At 43.2% G+C, this 25340-nt stretch overlaps 1 protein-coding gene across 10 annotated transcripts in view; it reads right to left on the reverse strand.

The window, feature by feature from the left end:
* PALM2AKAP2 (PALM2 and AKAP2 fusion) overlaps positions 1-25340 on the reverse strand; it is a 386485-nt gene that overhangs the window by 127913 nt on the left and 233232 nt on the right. The window contains exon 1 of one of the 10 annotated variants that reach the window (XM_037902157.2): positions 21728-21947. The exons of 6 other annotated variants lie outside the window; for them this stretch is intronic. The gene's annotated coding sequence lies outside the window, so the exon portion shown is untranslated. Of the gene's footprint in view, positions 1-21534; positions 21607-21727; positions 21948-25340 lie in introns of those variants that run through there. 3 more of the 10 variants (XM_043547590.1, XM_043547591.1, XM_043547589.1) reach the window with 3 other exon arrangements.

The following is a 25340-nucleotide window of genomic DNA, read 5'->3' on the forward strand; positions in this document are numbered from 1 at the left end:
AACATTAGCTGTTAGAGCACATACAGAGCTAAAAACTCAGATGACATAAGCAGGCACAATTCCACTGAAGACAGTTTGGTCTTCAGTCTCCACAAGTTGAAGGACCACGTGCTACAGAGCACATCCTAAATAACTGGCTCCTGTTATAGCAACTCTGATTAGTCTCTATAAAACTTGCACAAATTGCTGAACTAATTTTGTTAACGTTTTTCTTTTGGTCATTTTCCACCTCTATTATGCAGGAAAACTCAACTGAAATGTGACATCTGTGTTTCAATGAGGTTCTAATTTCAAAGGGTTTTACAGCTGGGTTGATTCAGAGACAAGGAGGTTAGGTGGCTTGCCAAGGTCACACAATTAGTGGCTGACCTTTGACTGTGTCAGACAGTTATTGAGCAAGTTGTATCAAAATATTAACTTGTATATGCAAAGCTGAAAAGAGTATTGAATAAGAAATCACATTTTGCAGACTGATTTCCTAACAAGAAAAAAAGCCCATCTATGACACACTGGGGAAAGGACATGGAAAGTCAAATTGCCCCAGAGGAATGGGGTTTGAAATGAAAAACAGGACCAGCAACCTTAGTTTGTTGGGCAATAAAAGAAAGTTTTAAGATGCTCACTCTGATCAGGTTAAATATACACCCACAGACTGAGTAGGGAGAAATGTTAGAGGGTCTAGAACAGTCTAAAATACCGAGTAAATATTAGATTTGGTGGAAAATGTCCATTACCAAAATAGACAGGATTCAATCCTCACTACCCTGGCAGTTTTGTGATTAAGGACCCCAGGGTCAGACCCATTAAACTAATATTCAAGGTAGGATCCAATCTACATAGCTTCCCTAGGGAATTGTTCTGGCTACATATTCCAGGTCCTTTTCTAAACCTTTCTGATTTACATCTGGGCCACTCACAGCTGTACTTTAGGATTATTTTTTTATTTTATTAAGGCAAAAATTACAATAAAATGTGAACATGCTACATCATTCATTACTTGTTGCTTATTCAGCATCCAGTTAATATTCAAAGAACCTGGCTAAAGATTCTGGGTAATCGCTTCCGTGAAATGCCACCACACGTATTTTTCATTAAGTTTGTATTGGCAAATGTCATCCCTTTAGATTTTTTTTTCCTGATGCCTGTTTTGTATTCACTACTGTCCCAGTTCTGCACCATTAAGGAATTTAACAAGTTTGCCAGTAGGTAGTTCTAATTCATTAAGAACACTAAAGGGTCATAGCACGCACTGACCCTAGGAAAACATCGCACAACACCTGCTCCTGGTTTGACATTGTTGCTGTCACCGGCTCATTTCTTGATCCACTCCCACTCTCTGATCTCTGCTGATCATGATTTGGAAAGCAAAAATTACCTCAGATGGGATTTTAAGAACAGACAGCCTCTGTGTAATCAATTAAATCTAATTTCAGTTTCCAGATTTTAGATCAGGAAGGCCATGCTTACCCACAGGCCAACAAAACAGACAATGTATATTTTTCTGCACAGAAAGCTTGGTCTAAATCCCATTACAGTCCATAGAAAGACTGACTGGCTTCATTGGGCTTTGCCCATAGACTCTGTATTGTGTCTATTGCCTAGCAAGAGAGGGTTATAAGATTCTTTTAGAGTAGGGCATATCCCAGATACTGATTGTTATGCAATGTACAGAAAGTTCTCCGTTCGTATGAGATGGGCTTTAAACCAAAAATAAATGTAAATGGATACTAAATCAAGGAATCTATAAAAGCCTACAAATTGCTGCAGTTTTGGCTAGTCAAATGTCCTGAATAAATACTACTGTTCAATAAATGATTTGTCTGAATGCAGAAAAAAAATAGTATATAAAGGCAGCTTTAATCTGGGGAAAGGTGCACTCAAACCAAGTAGTTTGAATACTGTTCATTTTAAGCTTTCTTGTAAGATAATTCACGACTCAAACCATTACGAACAGCTGAATAAAAAGGGCAGCTTTAACACTTGGGCTTCTTTATTAAACTATTTGTGGGATTTCACTCATTGAACATGGCTCATTGCATTCATATGAGGGTTCTAACTAGATGGCAAGAGTCATGGCAATTTTTATGCTTGGGAGCAAAGCCAACCCCTAACTAGGGGGCTAGGAGGAAACATTTCTGAAGACAGGTTATCCTGTTACTATCTACTACAGAGCGTCTTACACCTTCCTCGGATCCATCTGGTGCTGGCCACCGTCCAAGATACTGAACTCAATGGACCTTGGTTCTGATCCAATATGTGTTCCTATGCAAAATGTACCTGAATTGGAATCATCTGTAGAAATCAGTGTAAACTTCACTGTATTTAGACTTAGTAATCACAAAAAACAGATTTTAGAATACAATTATTAAAAGGGCAAGGCATGTACTGACTTGAACAGATACAGTCTACATTCCACAACTTATGTACAAATACATCATGAACCATTTCCCTAATATACCAAATTCTTTTAAAATGTCTGCAGCCGAACGCTCTGTTGTCTAACAAGAGTTACCAAATACTATTTATATATGTTTCAAGATCACTTGCCTGTACTATGTTAAAATCTTCTTAAATCACTGCTATTCAATACATGTATCGCAAATCTACCTGCAAGTTTGAAAATAGTCTCTAGATAAATTTAACCCTGCTACTGCTCTGTAATAAGTGTAAAGCAATGAACGCCAATTCTGTTCTGATTAACTGCTCGCATGATGCCTTATCTAAAGACCACTGAAGTTGGTAAGTCTTTCCACTGACTCCAGTGGCCTTTAGATCAAGTCCATGAAACACTTTTAAATCATCCTCACATCCGATCAGGTCCAAGAAACACTTTAAAATCATCCTCACATCCTTTAGGAAAAATGAGTTAAGTCCAGCCCCAGTGAGTATACTCATGACCTTTGCCTCATGCTTCAGTGCAGATGTGATGTGCAGCATTCTCACCATTCCTCCACCCATGCAAGTAAGGTTACATGATTCAGACTGGTAATTAAAAATACAAAACAATTCCTTCCTGCCATCTCACTCTCAGACTGTGGGAGAGTTTCCTTGCACATTTCCTCAGCGTGGTTTCCCCTCCACCCCCTCACGAACCACATTTTGTCATGATTTTAGAATGGAGGCACTAAAGCCCAGAAACACAATTAATTCTACATCTGTGAAAACTATTGATATTTGCTCCACATAGGAAGTGTGTGATTTCAGCAACACAAAAAGCCTGAGGCATTATTGTTATAAATAGTAGCAATGGCTTATCCTAAAGGCACACGTGATTAAAAGGTTGATTTTGTATATGTCCAGAGGCTGTAAGAAGGAATCAAAGACAACTGACTGAAATTAAGAGATTACCTGAAGGATTTCCTGCCTTCCTGTTTCATTATCATTTTTCTCTCCTCATCACCCTTTCTACTACAGCTGTTCCTATATGTAGAGTCAAGCCAAACGTGGTGTTTTGAGAATAAACCAAATCAGATGTCACACACACCCACACACAGGAATACAGACCCCAAACATAAACCTAGAAAAAGGACAATTGTAAGATTTATTATCTAAAAAATTATAATTATGAAAAATATTTCAAACAGGAATTATATTGAGATCTGTACATAGAGAGGCAGCGTGGCTGGGCTGGAGTCTACTCCCACCTCTGCCACTGATTTGCTGTGTCACCTTGAGCAAGGCACTTCAGATATCTGTGCCTATCTTTCCCTTTCCACCCATTGTCTGTCTTGTTTATTTAGACTGTAGGGCCTTTGGGGCAGGGATTCTCCCTTGCTGCATGTGTTTGTACAGTGCTGAGCGCAATACAGCCCCCGTCTTGGTTGGAGAAATCTAGGTGCTAATGTAATACTAAGGGCCATATATACTGCCCTTGTGTAGTGGGGCGGCTGTCCCACTCCAGTAGGCAGGGGTTAAAAGCAGCGCTGGAGAGGGCTGCGGCTGGGAAAAGCAGTGAGAGCACCTGAGTTAGTAGCGGAACACAGGTGTGGCCAGCTCAATCTGGGCCCAGCTGGCCCTGATAAGAGGGCTGTGGGCCAGGAGCTGAGAGGAGTCTCTCTAGCTATGGAGAGAGAAGGACCTGGCTGCCTGGGAGCTCAATGTGCTGGGGAAAGGCAAGAGGAGCTGGGGAGCTCCAGCCTGGCGAATCCCCAGGCTGCGGGCCTTGCTAAAGGCCAAAGCAGGTACTGGGGTTGCAGAGGTGCAGTCCGGGATAGGCAAAGGCAGCAGGTCCTACCCCCTTGCCAATGATGAGTGGCCATTATAGACTGCAGTCTGCCCCAGGGAAAGGGGGCTAGATGATGACTGGCAGTAGCCACTGAGGCAAGGTGGGGATAGAGGGTTGGGGGTTCCCTGGGGAGGGGAGACCCAGAGAGTGGGGGTACTGCTAGGGCAGGACCCTGAGGTAAAGGGCACCAGGGTCCAGGAGGCACACGGGGCCAGCGGCAGGTGAGACACAGACCAGTAGGAGGTGCTGGAGAGCTAATTCCCAAGATGACCAGCAGGAGGCGCCGCGCCAGTAAGTTGTCATTTCGCTACACCTTCATTTTTCATTTGAACAACAACAGGAAGATGCTCAATGGCATCAGGAACACAAGTTTAAAAAATAAATCATTCAGAAAGAAACAGCAGACCAGGACGTTTGGGCCCCGATCCTGCAACGGCATATGCATATGGCCACGTCCCATCAGAACCAAAGAAAACAGTACCTAAGGTAGGAATATGAAGCCTGAGGGCCTGCACACAGTGTATAACATTTAGCACAGGCACAAGTCTTTGCAAGATCCAGGCTTTGACATGTAGTATACTTTTCAAGCTCACCGACCAACAAAAACTAAGCATTTCTGAAAGAGGCACATTTGAAACCTGTTTTTAGGCATCCTGCCTATTAAAAACAAAAGTAGGGCCTGATCTAATTCCCACTGAAGTCAATGGGAGCTTTTCTGTGGAATCAATGGGAGTTGAATTGGACCTGTAATTAAATTCTGCCACGAGATATGAGGAACCAATACTGTTTTCTCTGGTTAAAAGGTTTGTAATAAAAAGGCAAAAATAAAAATCATTGCCACAAACAAAACACCAGGCTTTATTTGTACTGCTGGAAAGCAAACATCAATAACTGGTAGCTTAGCTTCCCAGACCAAACTCAGCACATCTGTTAGAATAATGAACAAGTTGCTTCCCAAGGAGCTCCATAAAACATTCAATTTCCACTGAACTATGAAATAAGGAGGCGAATGCTTTGAATTTGCAGAAGCATGTGCTTCTTGGGTTAATCTAATTGAACTGCTTATCCAGTAAATAAGTCCTGCATTTCTGAAACCTTTTGGGTGAGGCTTGCCATTTTAGCAGTTTTAACTGAAAGCACAAAACTATATCCTGAGGAAAACTGAGACCTTGCTATTTTTTCCCCTTCTTAACAATATTAAATTACAGCTTAGCAACGGCAAGGGTGGAGGAGGAAATTCCTCTATTCTCATCTACCCCACACCCCAGAAAAACCTTTTAGTGGACTTTTGTACAATGAGTTTGCCATCAATTGTTTGCAAGAAACATCTTACATTTTTCTTCTGACTTATGAGTTTGATCCCAGCAGGTCAATTTAATTTTATGGCAGAAAAAAGCCATATGCATTTTTTTTTTTAAAAATAAAAAAAACCCAGTGAAAAGTACTCACACAGATCAAAGCATTACACTATCTGCTCCTAAAAGTGAGGAAAAAGTCAAAGTTATCCAATAGTTACCTACAGTAATCAGTTGGAAGGTGGCTATTTCACAGTTATGAGGTCTAATGGCAAGTTTACATGTGTAAGGGGTACAGAAATATTTGTACACTGGCAAAATTTCCATCAAGGGACGTAGCTGTTTGTGCTTCATAAATACAGAATGAGCCACCTTCCAACCTATTGCTATTACGTAACATTGTTTGGTAGAATCATTATGGATAACCTACTTGGTCTGTGGTACTGTAGCACACAAGAGCAAGTAAGTACAAATATAAATGAGATTGCTCCTCTGCTTAATAGTTTCCTCTAAAGCTTTTCCAGTGAAAGATTTTCTTTATTTGCATTTACTCAATCAAAAGTATGGAGACTATGGGCCACATTCTGCTGTCTATCACTTTTAGAACTCCCATAGGTGTCAAAGAGCATAGATAAAGGTATCAGTGTGTATGGCCCATAGAGGGAGAAAAGTCATCCGCAATTCTTGCTTGAAAAGTTGTGTTTTCTCATCGGCAAATAAATACCCGAAGTGACACTGCAAGTCACAGCTGTTTCGTAGCAGCACTGTGGAATGCAATCTATATATGAATGGAGATGTTTGTGGTGGACAAGGTTCTTTATGTACTTTATATAAAACAATTACAGAAGATTTGCTCACTTTTAGACGCCATACTTCTCTTGAATATGGATAGTAATACATGCCCAGCTTCCTCTGCACCAGGCCGGGTTACTATTCCTTGTTTTTGAGTCAGAGTTTGGTCTTCGTAAAAATTACAGGATCAGGCCTTAAAAGGCATCACATTTTTGTGTTTGCATACTTTGTCTGGATAAGCTTTATTCCATTTAAAACCATCTGCTGTTGGAGCACTGGATACAGGAATTCAGAGGCAAAGTGAAAACCTGACTCTGGTGATTGCATTCCCAGAATACTACTGTAACTCAAAGCAATAAGAAGTGGTTCAACAGTTTCTGTGGTGTTCTGGAGTAAAACTGGAACAGGACAGTGTTGAATCAGGCCCACAGTTTGTCATTCAACTGGGTATTTCTGCATGACCACCATTAGCATAGGCAAGCTTGCTGACAATGGACAGCGGGCCAAGATTCTGCTCTCAGTGAAATCTGAAATGAGTCCGACTCCACTGAAGTTAAAGGAGTAAGTCCAGATTTGTATCCAGGTAGCTGAAAGCAGAATTTGGCTCAACTGAAAATACCAGCATGCTCATAAAATTGGATAAGCAAGGTTTTAAGATGGGATTCAGAGAAGGGAGATGGGCTCGAAGTACAGAGGTTGTAGTCTGAAGTCATGGCACCAGAGAAAATAGAACAGTGGGCTGTATATATGTCCATACAAAAAAGGAAAGACAATATGTACAAATCATTGGTCATTTACTGCATGAGAGTAATTAATTGTCTATTCTAAATTCAGAGGAAAATAGAACACATTGTCACAGGATCAGACACATGCAGCCTAACCTTCTGGTCACTGACTTCAGTGGGAGCAGAACTGGATCAGTAAGCTGTTTTTTTTTCATGTTGGGCCAAAGCTGTCATTTGGAATATTACTTAAATAAATACTTCCAGATTTTGCCCTGCATCACTGTTTCACTTGCCCATTGATCTGTGTTAGTCAAGATTTAGAGCTATTAACATTCACTTTACTACACAATGACAGATTCTATGTTGATGGGTCCACTATCACTCCTACACATTTATACTTGTCATTAAGTTACAAAAAATTTCAATAGTTTGCAATCAGTCACTAGAGACAGAAATATGGCTTTTCTTCTTAACTTAATTTGTTTGTTTAATTTAGCCTGTTAACATTATTGAATGAAAGGAGGTATTTGTTTGGTTTTTTTTAGTTTTATATAATTTGAGCTTTTTAGTAGCTGGCTAGAATCCAGCTTTTAAACCAGAATAATAATAAGCAAAGCACCCAGAAAACAATTCTTCTGACTCTTCTGATCTTTACAATATCTCTTAATCTACCTTCTTGTTTGTTTTTAATTAGTCAGGTAAGGGACTGTTTTGAAATTTTAAGATTAAAAATAGTAACAGCTAGTGAACCAAAAGCTCTTCGTTACTTGCAAGAGGGATTTGACCCATTGGGTTCACACACTATTGAAAATAGCTCTTTTGGGGCCTGGTGTAATGCCCTCTGGAGACAGTGGAAAAACTCCCATTGACTTCAGAGAGCTTTGGATCAGGCCCTTAACAGCCAAATACTCAGTTATGGAGGTTGAAGAAGTGAAGTTGCCTGCAGCCTAGGGCCAGGACTACAGTGCATATGGGCTGGAGTAGCAGCCACAGCCCATATGGTGCAATAGGACATGGCGTTCACCAACATGTGGATTCTGTGCTCTGCCTATCTCATGTTCCTGACTTCCATGACTGGCCGTGGGGTCGAGCACAGAGACCCACTCAGCAACACTCTATATTGTGTTATCCATTGTGCTAGGTGCTGCACAAACACAGAATAAGATGGTGCCTGACCCAAGGAGCACAAAACAAGAGAACTTGACTGTGGCTTTAAAAGCCACCACCTGTCTCTTGGCTTAATAAATACTGGCGCAAATTACCCTTCTCCCCCACACTCACCTTTTTTCGGCTTTGTGAGCTGATTAGTTTATTTTAATGCTGTGTCTGGGCTAGCAAAAAACTGGGGGGGGGGGGGGGGACCACAATTGAAGTAATATATTTTGTGCCTATTTCTCTCTTTTTGTGATTATACTTTTTTATTCTTCATAAACAAGGGCATCTACCCATAGTCATGAACACAGGAGTGCTAGCAGAGATTTTCAGTGCAAACAAAATCTTCATACATGGCATTTTGTGAGTGTATTAATATCTTTACCTCAAGTCTAGTAGTGTCATAATCTGAGGCCTTGTCTACACTATACCAGCCAACCCTATCTACCTAGTGTATACATAGCTACACCAGCAAACCCTCCCCATGTAAATGCAGTTTATACCAGTTCTCCAAACAAACTCAGCTATACTGGCAAAAGCACTTTTTGCCTGTACAACTGTGTCTACACTAGGGCTTTTGTTGCCACAACTACATGGTTAAACCCCCACCCCACCCCCCCCAAAAAAACCTGACATTACACCTCAGGAGAAGTAGCCAGTGCATACCTGGGATGATCCCTCTTCCTTAGGTTTTCTGATAATCCAGAGTTCAGGGGCATTTGCTAGAGCAGCCCTCCAATCTTTATCTCAGAGGAAGAAACCACTGCTCCAGCAGGACAGAGTCTGTTCTAAGTTTTGTCCAGCTGGTCACCATGGGAGTCCTGTCCTTTGTGCAGCCCACCAGGCTACACTGATATGCCAGCGTTAGCAAGAACAGTAGGCAAGAGATATCTAAGATCTGAACTTGTGTTTCCCAGATGTCCCAAGAGAGAACTCATCTCTCTCTCTCTCTCTCTCAGGGTTTGACCAAACATTTGCCATTATAAAACCAAAACCGTGAAATTAGGGAAAGGCCCAGAAAGAGCAGTGGCAAGAGGGAAGAGCCTGCAAACAATTTACAGAAATCAGGAGACAATTGGAGGCATCTGATGTAAATTTAAACGCATGAGGGGAGTAGAGGGAAAGGACACCCTTAAAATACACCTCAGTTCAATCAAGCTCATTTTGAAAGAATGCATTATGTACCAATAGACCATTGGCTCAACCAGGCACAGAATAATGAGTGAGATACCAGACTCTGATAACCCTAGTCATGTTGAATAGTACCTTACTGAAATCAATGGGAGCACTCGTGGAGTGAGCTAGATTGGATGGGTCTGGCTCAATGAGAGTGTCTCTCTGAATCTGGCTCCAAGAATTAGTAAATATGATCTAATCTGTTGCCAGCTTTCCAGTTACAACTCCAGCTCTAACACACTGCCCCCCAGAACATTCCTCCTTTGAGTTATTTCAGCCTAATGTAAAATACAAAGGCTTTCAATGAATTAGCTGTCATTAGAAGCTATAGTTCCTCCTGAGCAAAGAACTCAATTAAATTTTACCCCTAATTTTTATTGAAAATTAAAACCATTCTCCAGAACCCTTTGGTAATGTATCCGCACCAAACTACAGTGCCCTCTCAGTTTTAGTCCTGTTCCTCTCCATGAACCGTGTCAGATTATGTCATCTGTAGTATGTATACGGCATGCTGAATGTGTGCATGGGGCTTTATCAGTAGGTTAAAAAAACCTCCAAACACAACAACCAGAGCCCAGATTTTCAAAAGTGAGACGCTTTCATCCCGAGACATATTAAAGGGGCCTCATTTTCAGAAAGTGCTGTGCACTCACCTTCTCCAAATCAGGCCTCTTTAAGGCATCTCAGGTTGGACATCCACAATCACTAAATCATGTTTGGAAAAGCTTGGCCACGGTTCTGGCCCCTCAGAGTTTATATCCACTAGGGGGTAGGATGAGACCATCAATGCCATTTCCACTAGATGATCAGTTAAGGTGAACAATCTGGCAATGGCCAAGCGATATATTCAGTGGCCATGTCAGTATTTCCTTCCCATTTCTAAATTCTGTTATTCTTATCACCAAAGTCAGGATTTGAACCCAGGTCTCCAGAGTATAAGATTAACACAGGCAGTCTTAAGATACAATTTTATCTGATGAAAATGGAAATCAGGGGCATCGAATAGATGCCAGCATGAAGCCATCCCGCAAAGGGCAAAAAAATAGCATTTAAAAAAAAGCTACTTTTGTGCTGTTCCTTAAGTTCCTACTTAAGAACTGAAGTGTGCCACTAGACGCACACAGTTACAGTACCATACAGAGAAAAAAAGCAGACTAATGTGTTTTTTCAGAAAAAGCTTTAAGACAATTTGAATAATATTGAATTATTTTGCTCGAGGAAGAAAATACTCAAGTGTTTTTCAAAAATTTTTTGGTCCGTTTAACTGCGATAGGCAAGAGACTCCAATGAAATGATCCTGTCAAGCCATTGCCGTATTTAGTTTTTCCTCTTGATAATCCTAAAAAGCAGCAGCAGTAGCCCAAGAAGCAGGAAAGTCTTATCGATCCTTAATTAAAAAGGAACAAATTTACTACTATTCTTTGAACATATTTATTAGGCCAGATCTTCATCTGACTTGGCATTATTTAATTGAAGTCAGTGAAGCTATGCCAATTTATCCGAGCTGAAGATATGGTCTGGTCTGTCTTGATCATGTGCTGCAAACAATTTAAACAACATTTTGAACCTTGAATGCATAAAGTTAAAATTTTGTTTGAAAAGTTTGTTGTTTTTCTCTCCTACATACATTTGATCTTTCTGCAACTGAGCCATGGTCTCTCTCAAGTTCTGACACATTCATGCCTGTTCCTCTCCAGATGAAAATAAGCTGTGCTATACAACGCACATTAAAAACATGAATTGGAACTGCATATCTGTGACACATCCCACTATTTCCTTGTCACTTTGCAAGCAACTAAGTGTTTTAAAATCAGGTCAAATTAAGTCTATGAAATCATTGATAGTAGTTTCCATAACAACATGGGAGTATTGCTCTCATGAGAATGTCGGCAGGAATCTTCTCTTGTGCTTACTTTCCAGGGGGCCTTTAAAAGTGGAAGAAAATGACCTATTTACAAGAAAACGTAATAATAGTATGCTTGAGATTTAAGACTCACTTGAGAGTTCAGGTTTCTTTAATGTTTTGGGAATACAGTTATATATTTCAACAGACTGAAATATGGTAAAAAATGGTGGCACAATAATGTTTGGTCAAATCACCCTTTTTCCTCAACAAAGAAATCTCTTTATTCACAGCAAAAAACTACATTAATGCATTAGCACTAATTATTGGCTTTTGATGCTAGGTCTTGCTGCCAGATGTTGGTTAGGCTCAGACAGATCTATTCATGTCAGTTCCATGTGGTTCCTCACCCTAGTGTTTTTCCCCAGGTCTGCACTAAAAAAGTTACAAGAATGGGGAAAATCTTGCAAGCCAGGCATTTCTCTGGTGGTGCTACATCTTGGCCAAATGAGCCTAAATTTGTATCACTAAACCTGCCCTGATGCAATGAGGCAAGGAACTTAAGACAATCTGAGTGTGCATGTACCAATTTAATTTTTTTTATTGCAATCATTAACATAGTACAACCTCTAATGTGAAGCCACTTACACCAGTATAAAGATACCCTATGGCTGGCTCACTGGGACTGACCTTGGAGTACCCAGAAATAAGAGTCACCTTGTTCCACCCCCCACTTCCAGCGAGAGGGACACTTGCTTGTGCTTAACTGCAGATCAGCTCCCTGACACCTCCAGCCTGTTAGCTACCCAGACAATCCCCTTCGGCTTATACCAGCCCTTACTTTGCCTTGCAGGTTAACGATAGGTGCACTCCTACCTCTGAGCCCCTTTGAAGCGTTCACCTGTAACGTCCAGAACCTAATCCACTGAACACTCAAAGAAACAGGTTTGCTGTCCTACGGGGGCAGTGAACACACCTGTTTGTGTGATTCAGCATATATATCTAAATGCTGTGATATTATGGTGAAAGCAAGGATAAATTTATTACTAAAGGTTCAAGATTCAAAAGATTGTGAATAAGGATAATGGGGGAAAAAAAGGGTTACATATAAAACAAAATCATAACACACTTTCTAGAGTCTAAACTTAATAGGGTAACCTTCTGTTTAAAGAAGTCTTATCTCAGCCAAGTCTTTTGCAACATCTCCAATCCAGGAAATCAGAGAGCCCATTTTCATGAATATAAATGTGCCATCCATTTACTTCCTAGATGCAGCCTAAAGGGGCGTCTTTTTCTCTTCTACTTATATCCCCAAAGTTCATTGTTTTTACTCAGAGCCACGATAATGATAATGATAATCGTTTGCGGCTTATTTTCCTGTAGATTTCACATCTCCCTGTTGACTTTGCATGTAGATGTGCCGCCATTGTGTTGGCTTACAATGCTTAATTTACATGCAGAGAGACAGGGGAGCAAACATCTTTTCTCCGACAGAAACCCCTTTTGTTAACTCTGCCTTGATATAGACTTCAAAACACATTTTCAGCACACATACATAACTACTTCCATTGAACCTCTACATACATTTCATAATAATATTAAATGACCAGTGTGACCCTGGCTTTCATTTAAGACCTCAGATGACACTCTTTGGTGAACCAGAATGTACATCCTAGAGTAAGGATATTCTTGTAATCCCCTTGCCAGATGGGATTGAGGGTTTTTTGGATTACTCTCGCTAGACACAAGTTTTATGTCTAACTATTCTGTTCTATACTGATATAAGGCACCTTTATATTGGTATAAGTGTGTCCACACTAGTGTACCATTTCATACAGAGATACAAGTAAAACCAGTACAGAAACTATTTGTAGTCAAGCCCTTAAGTCAAGCAAAGCACAGGGACATCCCCTTCTTTCCCATGCATATTTCACTGAAATGAATTTAATAATTTACCCTACCCTCCTCTCTTGCTCTTTAGCCCCCTCCTCTACTAACTGTCACTAGGACGCTTTTATACAGCTGCATTTGCTGACCCTCCCACTCAAACAAGTCTAGGCTAAATCCTCAAAGTTGCCAAGGGGCTTAGCTGAGGAAATTCCTTCATTGACTTCCGTGGATGCTATGCAGCTAAAACCCTACTCAAAGCTCAGAAAAAAGTGTGTGTGAGAGAGAGAGATCATGTCTAATATTCCCACCTGCACCATGGAATGATTTGAGTTTGGATCCTGAAGACTGTCTTTATCAAAGTCATTCTGAGGAATGAAGATGGGTATGTATTTTTCCAAGAGAGATGTATTTGAAAATCATTTTACTCTGGCCCTTATCCTTGACTCTATATAGCTGGGCTGAATGTCAGCCCTTCAATTACTCTGTAGTCAGTCTCACTTTTTATTGTATTTCTAAGTGTCTCTTATCACTCACCATGGCATCTCAGCCCTCTCTCCCTTGTTCAATACAAAATATCAAGTTACTTCTCATCATAAAATCTCTTCGGGGTTCCCCCGCTCTTTAGCTCTGTAATGCATTTGGGGAGGATATATAAAACTTGCTTACTATATACGTCATCATATATCTTTAAGCAACGTGTTCTCTTTTGTTCTAGGCTCCCAGTATGATACTTACCACTGAAAGGTTTGGGTGTCGGTTATGTTCTCCCCTAAATCCACATTGATGTGGATAGTAACTCCTTGTTTACAGTGAAATGACACTATGTCCTGTACCTAAATATGAAATACCTCGTGCTAGAGAGACTATGGCTATCCAGTAGTTTTGTAATGCTACAGCCCTGCACACAACAGAGTCCTGATCCTGATGGACATCTAGGGGCAGCAGCCTGGTATTCATAATACCATCAACAGAACACCCAAACCAGATCCCAATTAAGTTAATAAGAAACTATCAAAAAAAGGTATTAGCTACAGGCAGGTTATTGGATTTTTCTACAGACAACATTGCACCACAGAACACAAAAAGAAAAGGAGTACTTGTGGCACCTTAGTGACTAACCAATTTATTTGAGCATAAGCTTTCGTGAGCTACAGCTCACTTCATCGAAAGCTTATGCTCAAATAAATTGGTTAGTCTCTAAGGTGCCACAAGTACTCCTTTTCTTTTTGCGAATACAGACTAACACGGCTGTTACTCTGAAACCACAGAACACAGATCTAACTAGCATTTTTGTACTTCTGTATTTTAATATTCATTGGCCGTACCCATTACACAGCTAATCCTGTAAATGTGGTTATGACCATAAATTTAATTAAAAGTTAGCAGAGCATGGTATTAAGTCCTGCACATAAATGTAACAAGCATATCAAGAAGATTTCTGTGCTGGTACAATACTTGAGTAGGGCGGAGCCTAAAGCAAAGAGCAACGTATTATGTTTTACCTAAATTATTGGTGATACTTTCGCTTTTGTTGAAAATATTTGTGTTTAGATAAAATCTCGCCTTCTCAAAGCCTAGATTTCCTTCTGGTTGACCCCCATAATGGAATCCTAATGTTTATGACATCACATAGTATGATGCCACAGAAATAATTGTGATGTCACAAGTATTACATGACTTCACTAGGAGGATCAGTATTAAAAAAAAAAACTTTGAAGTGAGAGCCCCTTGGTTTACAAAGAAATGCCTTTCTGATTATTCCAGCAGCTCCACGAGACTCCATCTGAAACTTATGCTAGCTACGGTACATATAGTTCCTGCCCCCAAGAGTTTACAATATAAGTAGACGTGACAAAGGCAATATTAACATCCCCATTGGTACAACTGAAGCAGAGAGATTAAGTGACTTATCCAAGTCACAAAGGAAAGCTGTGGCAGAGCCAGGGATTGAACTCAAATCTCAAGTCCCAGTGCAGGTCATTAACAACGACATCATTCCTCCTAAGACAACAATTCCTCTCTTTAATCAATGAGCCAAAGCGACAAAGGAGAGTCTAACACAACTGTGAACAGAAACCAGATTTAGGTTTTAATGGAATATTTTTAAAGTTTTCCCAAGTGATAATGTCTATCTTTAACATAACGCTACTGACACTTCTCAAGATTCAGTTAATGTTCTTTTAGGGAATCTGCCCTACTTAAAATGCATTATTGGTTTTCCTTGTTATTAGTGAGACCAAAGAAATCATTTTACCTACTCAACAGAACTGTAGGGGACTGCTCACTTTTGGCATCATGTCACATAAAAATGTAGTACAGAGCAACACGTTTAAAACAGCATCATTAGTCTTTCAGATTTAATTGTTTTCTACCACTTCTCTGAAGTTATCCTTAACGCTGCTTTTTCCTCTCAGTCACAGTATTGTTTCCACTGTTTAAACAGACAAAGAGGAGAATCCTGAAGCCCTTAGTCAGCCAGAACTCCCACTGAAGTCAATGGGATTGTTATTGGGTGAAGACTGCAGAATATGGCCCACACTGAACCCTGCAACCATAACTGAATGTCAAGGTTTGTTCAAATGATGTAATTGCCAGATGTGAGCCTAATTTTGAGGGGGCTTATCTGGAGTTACACTAACAAAGTGAAGCAAAAAAGAGGATACATTTTGCACAGTATCACAAACTTCTCATTTAAAACATTGTTTTTTAAAAAACAAAAACAAAACCCTGCAGACTGTTATGCCATCATTTTGGACCCAAATAGCAGTACGATCTTTTCATTAGGATTACTGTCTTCAAGCATCAAATGAAATTGGAGCCCCTTTGTACTTGAAGCTGTGCAAACACAATATACAGTCCTGCCCTGAAGAGCTTGCAATCTAAACAGAGAAGTCAGAAAAGCCATTATCTCCATTTTACAGATGTCCTGAGGCACAGAAAGATTTAAGGCCCCTAATTCAGGAAGGTACTCAACCCCATGCAGTCCCACTGAAGTAGGACAGACTACTTCAGTGATTGAAGTATGATTGAAATTATGTATATGGTTAAGTACTTTGTTGAATTGGGGTCTAAAGATGGGGTTTTCAGATGCACTCAGGACTGATTTAACACTTCTCCCCTGAAGTTCATGGGAGTTTTGTGATTGGGTTCAGAGGAAGCAGACCGAGGCCCCTGCTGAGCCCTTATGAAAATTCCACCCTAAGAATTTGCCCAAGGCTACACTTAAAGTCTGTGACCTTGGGAAATTGAATCTGAACCGCAGCCCAATAATGCCTTAACCAGATCACCCTTCTATCTCCAACCTCCTAATAGATTTGAATGATCTGAACTTTCCATGCCAGCAAAAGAATCCAAGGACAGGAGAGCAGATTTTCTATAGCTGTGATATATTTTCTTAATACAGTTCGCTTATGATTTAGATCAATGTGAACTTGGCTAATCTGCATTTGTCTTGCTACAAAATTAATTAATGACTTATCCTTTGGAAGGATGGAGTGGACTGATGTAGAAAGCCGGAAATCATGTGAAAAGTATACAACCCTTAATTTAAAAATACTTTTAGGAGAGCGCTCTTAAAATTCTTGAGCTATTGAAAACAAGTATCGACCATTTTGGCACACTGATAGATAGGAATTATACCAACTGAAGACTACTGCATTTGTCAGCATATAGTCTGTACTGCTGCTACAGCTCATAATGAGATTTCATTTTACAGAGCCCTGCTTTAGCGGCCTAGGCCAGCAACCAATTAAAACACAAGTCTCTGTAGGCCAAATTCTGTCCTCAGATAAGAATACACAGCTCCCACTGAAGTCAGTAATGCTATGTCTACTGTGCTACTATGCTATGTTTACGGATGCAGCTGCACTGCTGTAAGATCTCCCGTGTAGCCACTCTAAGCTGACAGGAGAGAGCTCTCCCGTTGACATAATTAAACCACACCCAAGAAGTGGCAGCAGCTAAATTGACATAATTAAACCACACCCAAGAAGTGTCCGCACTGGCACTTCTGGCGGTGTAACTTATGTCGGCCGAGGGTGTGTGTTTTCATACCCCTGAGCGACATAAGTTTTACAGAGAAGTGTAGACATAGCCAAAGTCCGTTCTTCACTCGCACAGTTTTTAATCAAAGGATTAACTGCACCAACTTCAGTGGATTTACTCCTGCTCTACACTAGTGTGGGAAGCAATCAGGGCCCAGTGAATCCAGAGGACAGAATTTGGCTATATACACGTTGAAATTTAAAAAACTATTAAAGAGATCAACTGCAAATGATTTAAGAAAACAATGTAAGTCAGCATAAAGACTGCCACTTCATTCATAACTTATATCCTGTTGTGCCTACATGCTGATCTCAGAACAGCGGGAACATTCCATTAGTAAGAAACAAATCAATAGCCAAACTGCCTCAGACATCCCTTGACCAGGTAACAGATGACCTTTTCCCTAGGAATTTCAATGTATGTCCAAAGGGGCTGATAGCTGCAGAAGAATTCAACAGGATGCTGGACTAGATCGACCACTTGTCTGATCTGGTGTGACAATTCCCGTCTTCCATGTTTAGGCACCTAAATATGCAACATAAGAACTTAAGTTTGGGCACCCATTTTTTAATGCGCCAGGACACCTATAGTAAGACTTGAATATTGTTATTTAGGACTTTGAAACTCAAGAGGACAGTTGGTGTCAGTCTTTGGGAAGTGTTATTACAATGAGCCTGGGAGCTTAAATTCATAACTTTGCAAAACACTTAAAATCGTGGTCTCAATAAAGATACTGGATTTATGGTTTATTACATCAATCTGTGGCCCACTAATCCCCCTGTTTTGTTCTATGATTGCAGAGATGTTAACAGGCCACTTAACATGTATTCGCAAAAAGAAAAGGAGTACTTGTGGCACCTTAGAGACTAACCAATTTATTTGAGCATAAGCTTCTGTGAGCTACAGCTCACTTCATCAGACCTGAAGACCACCTCCCTGTTGAAAGTTTGTCTCTCACCAGCAGAAGTTGGTCCAATTAAAGATATTCCCTCACCCACCTTGTCTCCAACATCCTGGGACCAATACAGCTACACAATACCTACAACTACTTATAACCTGGCCGGTGGCATAGCTGAGAACAAGCAGACAATCCTATATATTCATCTGGCAAAGGGAGCAGGATATTCTCAGTGCAGCGTTCTTGACTCTGGAACTTATTCCCCCATTGTTCTGATAGCCCAACTTCGTTGACCTTCAAGGCCAGCTGCAAGGTCTGTTTATCCAGCCTTTCTGCGAGGTGTTGGGGTGAGTTGGTTAAGTGCGAAGGATTTAGTTCTTTTTGGGCTCAGGAGGAGTATTTTACTGATGGCAATGGGTAAAACTAAATGAAGATGCGTGTGTATTTTAAAAAATATTGTCCATTCATCATGATTTTCAAGACAAATCTATTCTACGGTTATTTCATTGCGTACAATAAATTCCTCTCATAAACCTCCAGTCTCACATGTTGTACTGCACCATGAAAATTAAGAAACATTCTAACAGTACAGACTGCTAGCAGAGACAGCCAACGTACCAAGAAAATTAATTAATTAAAGAATCTTGGCAGCTTGAACTCAAGTACTGCAAATGTGCTAATTGCTGGTCAGCTGAAGTCAGAGCAGCCTACCTGCAAATGAATAGTTCAGCATGTTGAAATGTCAAAAATCACAGTGACAATGGTAATAGTAGGGATAACAGTGGATATTGCAAAAAGAAAAGGAGTAATTGTGGCACCTCAGAGACTAACCAATTTATTTGAGCATAAGCTTTCGTGAGCTACAGCTCACTTCATCAGACGCATCATGGATATTGCATTATGCATGTTACAAAGGCATTTCATTTCTTGGAGAAGCTTGCCACAAATACAGTATCGGTATAGCTTACTGATTCAGAGCTGTGTTCCTAACTGCAGGACTGGCTTTCTAACACTGAAGCAAGTCAGACAAAAACTGGCATGAATTAATCCATCCCACTCTCAAAATATACATCAGTTTCTCAAGATTCTAAAGCAAGGTCTTCTGGGTACTTCGGTTCGTAAGGGCATTTTTTTAACCCCTTAAGGGGCCTGGTCTTATATTTCTTGCACATGGAATTTGAGTGTACAGAGAAAGCAGAATCAGACTCAAACTGAAGTTGCACATACATTAAGAGAAAAATCATCAGTTTATACAGAAACCTCTATGAACTACTGCTACTTATCTGTGCTATTAAAAGACACCTACATGGTTTAATTTACTTAAGAGCTCACATGGGTCATCATGTAAAACAATCTTTGAGCAGGTATTTTAAACCTCAAAATTATATCTGCATTAAAAATTTCCAATTAGTACAGAAATAAAATCTCATAGGGGCTATCAAAGTCAAAAATATAGGCGGACACAGAGCTGTGCAATGAAATTAAACAAAAAAAACCTCACCCATGCACTGACTTTAAGAATGTGCACAATGAATGTTAAACAAATATCTTAAGTGTCCCAGCACTTCATACTCAGCTGTGTGTAGTGACTTAAAACATTGTGAGCTAGTAACATATGAATCAGCTCACACTCATTAAAACAAGGTAAGCAGCCTTGTAGCGCTCCCAAGGCAGTTGAGTCAATACAATATAATTGTGGAAATGAAACAAATCCCTATCAGCTATGCAAAACCCTTGCAAAGCACTCACCAGACATGAATGTCAATTGACATACCTGAGCTATGAGATAATGCTAGAATCCAGCATTTCATCACAGTGCTGAAATGTTAATCACATCTCAAAATAAAAACACTTTCATTTCACTATTAAAATCAGAATCGGGGAATTCATTCAAACAAGTTACTGCCTTAACATACATTTTCTGCGGCTGATAAGTGATTATGGCTGAACACCAAGGCTTAATACTGCTAGTGCTCATTCTGACCAATGATTAATCCCATTAAGTAACTCAAGTGGTTGCTCATACACAGTGGCTCTTAACCCTCCTACACAGACATCTGAATAACCTTCAAAAATGACACCAAAAATGGGGTATGAAGTAGTGGGGGAAGTCTATATTATAGTGGTTTTAAATTAAACCCTCAACATTTAAAATCTGCAACAAGTGTGCTTTGTTACTTCACAGTGATCCAGAGGTGGCATCATTTGCCAAGCAGAGAAAGGTAATTTTAAATAAAAACTATCCCTGAAAATCTGTAACACTTGAGAGAAATAACCTCATTCGAAAAGCTCCCAAATTATCATGGGTGCTACTGAGATTTCCCAGCTGATAATTAACTCATTGCCTCCCAGTCACCTTTGTACCTACAGTTGCAAATATTATTCAAATGTTACCTGGTATTCCGTAGAGGATGAGCGCTAAGAATTCCCACCTAATCTACATTTAAGACTTTTCTGAAGTTCAAATGAACCTGGAGCATAGAGAAAAGACTGAAGTGGTCTTGCCAGCTCAGCGCTTAAAAAGGGAGGCGAATTAAGTTAGGATTTGCAGCTTCCCAAAGAACAGTGTGGGATCCTTCCGTAATAACCAGGCAGAGGATGTGAGGAGACTTGAAAGGAACTGCTGGGGACCCCCAGTGGGAAGGCGCTGTGCGGGGGCTGTGTGAGTGAACTCCACAGGATCCTTGCGGCATGGATTTCATTAGCTAGCCTTCTCCCCCCCCCCGGCTACTCCCTCCAACCCTGTAAAACGCTAATAGAAGCAGCTGGCTGGCGAGTGCCCGCAGCAGCAGGGAAACACGCTGGTGCAGATTAAATCGCAGGGAGTGTTTGACATTCCGCACACATGGAGGGTTCAGTCGCTGGCGGCTCCCCTCTCCCTCGGCGTCACTGCATCAAGCCATGCCCCTGCCAAGGGCAGCCGCTGCTCTCGCCGGGCTCTGCTCCCCGGGTTAGCCCCGCTTTCATCTGGGCCCCCCACCGCTGTGTATCCCCGGCCCTCCATCGCCCTCCTGTGGCCGAGCCAATCACACAAAAAGGACCCTGCCCCAAAACAGAATCCCCCTCCCTCGCCCCCCAGCACAAACCGAACCAGCTGCAGAGAAATACAGCCCCCCAGGGCCGCCTGCCTGCCTTCCTCCAGCCCAGCCCAGCCCCGCTCCCTCCAGAGCTGCGGACCCCACTTGCAAACCGCCCCCCGCCCTTTCCCCTTCCAGGCAGGGCTGGAGGTCACAGCTAAATGCAGCCCGCGGAACTTCCTCCCGCTTAAACCACGCAATATTTGCACCCCAACGCCCGGGGCTGTTTATTGCCCCCGACGCGACGCACCCTGCGCTGTTCATGAAGCCCTTACAGCCCCCCCCCCCCGGAACACACCCCCCCCCCCCGCAATATCCAGACCGCGCCCCCTCCCCGAAACAATCACCCCAACACCCCGCCACTGACTGCTCCCAATGCCCAGCTCCCGACGACTCCGGCCACAAGCCCTGCCTTACCCCCCCGGCACGCACACAGCCGCCCGCCCTGCGGCATGGAGTCCCGTGGCCCGCAAGCCCGCCCCGGCTGCGTGGGGCCGCAGCAGCCGCGTGGGGCCAAGCCCCCCCCCCCCCCCCCCCCCGGAGCATCCCGCTCCCGCCCTCTGCGGGGGCCGCTTTTGCCCTCCCCGCGCACCCAGCGGGGGCAACTTACCCGGGCTGCAGCCACGTCCCCGTCCCCGCGGCGAGGGTGCAGCGCCAGAGGTGCCCCCGGAGGCTCCGGCTCCAGCTCCGGCTCCGGGAAGCCCGTCAGCCAACTGCGGCAGCCCCCTGCGCGCCTGGAGGGGGGCGGGTGAGCGCCCCTCCCCGCGCGGCGTGCCCCGGAGGCCGCTAGCCCGCTGCCGCCTCCCCGCGGTCCCTCCTCCGCGGCTGCCCAGCCAGCAGCCTCGCTGCGCCGGCCGAGGGGCGGGCTGGGGCTACCGCCCGTGCACGCCGCAGCCGGGCTAAGGCGCCGCCGCGGCGAGCCGCCGGCTCGGGCTCCCCCAGCCTCCCGGCAGGCTCGGTCCCGGCGAAGGCAAATCCATGTCCACGTACGTACCTGGGGAGTCTCAGGCCAGGGCTACTGCAGGGTGGAAGAAAGTAGAGGGAGCTGTTAGGTGTGTTTTAAAGCTAAAGCCTACCCTAGAGCCGGGATGACACGGGCTCTTTGCCGCAGGGAACTGTGTTCCCCCCTCTGTCTGCATCCAGCTGGTGTCCCTTGTTTTATAATTAGGATATGGCTAGGGTGTAACCCCCCCCCCCCAGGTCTAGTCCACACTACTGCAACTTCCCTGCTCCCTGTCCCAACCGAACTAGAGCTAGCTGGGTGTCAAGCTGCCATCACACACTGTCCCCAAGAGCACCCGAATCGCACCCTATGCTTGCAGCATAGACAGAGCCTTAGTTTTCTTTGGGAGAGGGACCAGTTTTTTGTTCTGTGTTTTTACAGTGCCTAGCACCCAGGGGTGCCGCTCGAGGGCTGGGTCTCTTAGGTACTCATACATACTAAACTAAATTGCAGCCTGAGAATACATTGGGGGCAAGATTGAGCCTTTAGGCCCAGACCTGAGGAAGGGATAGTTGAACTGCAACACCCCTAAAGGCACCTTGACTCATACACCCCTCAAAGTAGAGGTTCGGCTCCTGCTTTCTTCGGGGCACGGAGCAGGAAGTTGTAATTTACTGCTAGTATGGGTCATTCACATCTCTCCCCTCCCACCCCCCTACACACATGCTGGCTCACATGTACTGTCAGTAAATAGGACAGGTAGAACCAAGCCTGTACCCCTCTCTGTCCACCTGATTGTGGTGGGGAGTAGGTGGGCACACAGTCCCTGCCTTCTCCTTTCTGCCTGGATAGCTCACACAGGTTTATAAGGGGAGGTCTTACTCCCCTGTGTAACTGCAGGCCAAGTTACGACATGTGTGTAAACAGGGGAATAGTCCCGCTCTTGTGGGGAACTTTCCTGGCTTCTGCACTACCCCCGTGAAGTGGGCTAGCGAAAGGATCTGAGTCCTCGCTCCCACTTCCTTTACCCAGTGGCCTCCCTGCCCTTGAGGACTCCCCTTCCACTCTGTCTGGCAGAGTCCTCGTAACCCCAACAAGGCTGGGCCCAGGATTCCTGGGGGGCTCGACCTCCAACCTTGCTGGTCACCTAGGACAGGGGCTAGGGTGTCCCCACTCCAGGGTACTCTCTCTGCACTGGGCACTTCTCTGGCCCACTGACCATTACATACAAGTTAAAGCAAATGCAAGTTATTTAATCAACAATTAATTTTAAAAAGAATAAGGAAAAATGGGAAAGGTTAAAGGAAACACATCAACCCGCTCTGCGGCAGGGAACATCACAGTGTCTCTGGAATGTCCGGGCAGTTCACAGTCTGTCCCTTGTAAGGCCCAGGCCTCCTTCTCAGGCACTGGCTGTGCTGTAGGGATGCTGTGGGTTGGACACTTGCTCTGGTGGTGGCGACACGCTCTCAGGCTCTAAGTGGCAGGACCCTTCTTCCCACTGTCACCCCCGCCCTGTCGGGGTTATGATCCAAGCTTGACCTGCAGAGCCCCTTGGCTGAGGCGTCTCCCTGTGCTGGGCCTGCTGCCCAGGTTCCCCCTTGCTCTCCCCAGCTGCTCACCGCACCCAGCTCCAGACGCTCCAGCCCCAGCTCCACCACTTGGTCTCTGCATAGCTGCTGCTCTGCCTCCAGCTCTCTGGGCTGCTTCTTTGGCCCCTCTGCCTCTGGTTGCTCCAGCTCTGCTCCCAGGACAGGTCTGCTCTGCAGGCTGCTTCTGGGACTCTGCTCCCAGCACTGACCTGCTTCCTGGGCTGCTTTTCTGGCCCCTCTGGCTCTGGTTGCTGCAGCTCTGCTCCCAGGACAAGTCTGCTCTCTCTGGGCTGTGCCTCTGGCTTTGGGGCTGCAGCTCTGCTCCCAGCACAGGGTCTGCTCTCTCTGGGCTGCTTTTCTGGTCCCTCTGGATCTGGCACAGCTCTGCTCCCCAGCTTAGCTTGGGCCCCTGCTTTCTCCTTAGCTCAGCCCCACTTTGTCTGACCCTGGCAATTCCAGCTCACACAGAGGACGGGACCTCTCTGGCCTCCTGACTCCCTGATTAGCCTGCCTGCCCCGTCATTCAGGCTGACCTGGAGCATTGGCCTCTCCCCATTGTTCCTGGGGGCTGTCAGTCTCAGGGTCCTGATTCCCCATCGACCCTTCCCCCTTTTTAGTACTGGGAGCTAGCCAACCAAAACACCCCCACTGAATGTTAGTAAAGGGCAACAGTCCTCTTACATGTGCATAGGTACATGAGGATCACAGACAAAGATGCTGTTGGGGGAAGATAGATAAAAAACCTCAGATGTTGCCAACTGTCGTGACTGTATTACAAATCTTGCAAGATTTGGTGTTTTTCTTAACGCTGCAGCTGCTGGGATCATAGAATCTCAGTTTTCATTTAAAAAAAAAAAAAAAAAAAAAAACCAAACCCCAAGTAAAGTAGTAAGTTTCTAGCCCTTGCGATTGGAGAGAAAAGCTTGACAACATGATGCAAGTGTGCCCTAAAGGCTTAGAAAGCAGAAAGTGAACAAAAAGAACTCAAAAGAAAATGGTGACCTTTATAAGAGCTGAAGATGCTGCAACTCCAAAGAGATTAACATATTTCTGAATCTTCAGTACAGCACCTCCTGCCCCATCTTACTGCCCCTGTACTGAATTAGATTTAATTGTATAAGTTCAACATGGAGTTTTGTTTTGTTAGCAGAAGCAATATAGCAAGTAGCCCTGATGCTGTTTTGATTTTTTTTTTTTTACTTCTTCTTACAGCAGGGAAGCATTTAATTAGTATTAATGAGGCAAGGCACAGATAATACACCACAGGAAGTCAAGTAATATTTCAAACAGATATTTTAAATGAGTATTGCCTATTGCTTGTAATTTGCATTTTTAACAGTTACAACCCCAGAAGAAAATTATGCCCTCCCTTCATTAATAATGGAAACGTTTAGTGACACCCTAGAGTCTAGTTTCAGTGAAGCACATTTTGTTCACATGTACAATTACACCAAGAATGTACCTTCAGTTTTGAACAATTCTGCTGGGCAGGGAGGCAGACCCTTAAAATGGGGAATATGTTGGGAAAATCTCAAAGGAAGAAATTCTTTCAGTCCAACTATTGGAGGGCCCAGTATTGGGCTGAATACCCAAGGATGGGAAAATGCTCTTGTCATAAATATAAAGGGAAGGGTAACCACCTTTCTGTATACAGTGCTATAAAATCCTTCCTGGCCAGAGGCAACATC

The sequence above is a fragment of the Chelonia mydas genome, chromosome 5, assembly GCF_015237465.2.
Source record: "Chelonia mydas isolate rCheMyd1 chromosome 5, rCheMyd1.pri.v2, whole genome shotgun sequence".
NCBI lineage: Eukaryota > Metazoa > Chordata > Testudines > Cheloniidae > Chelonia > Chelonia mydas.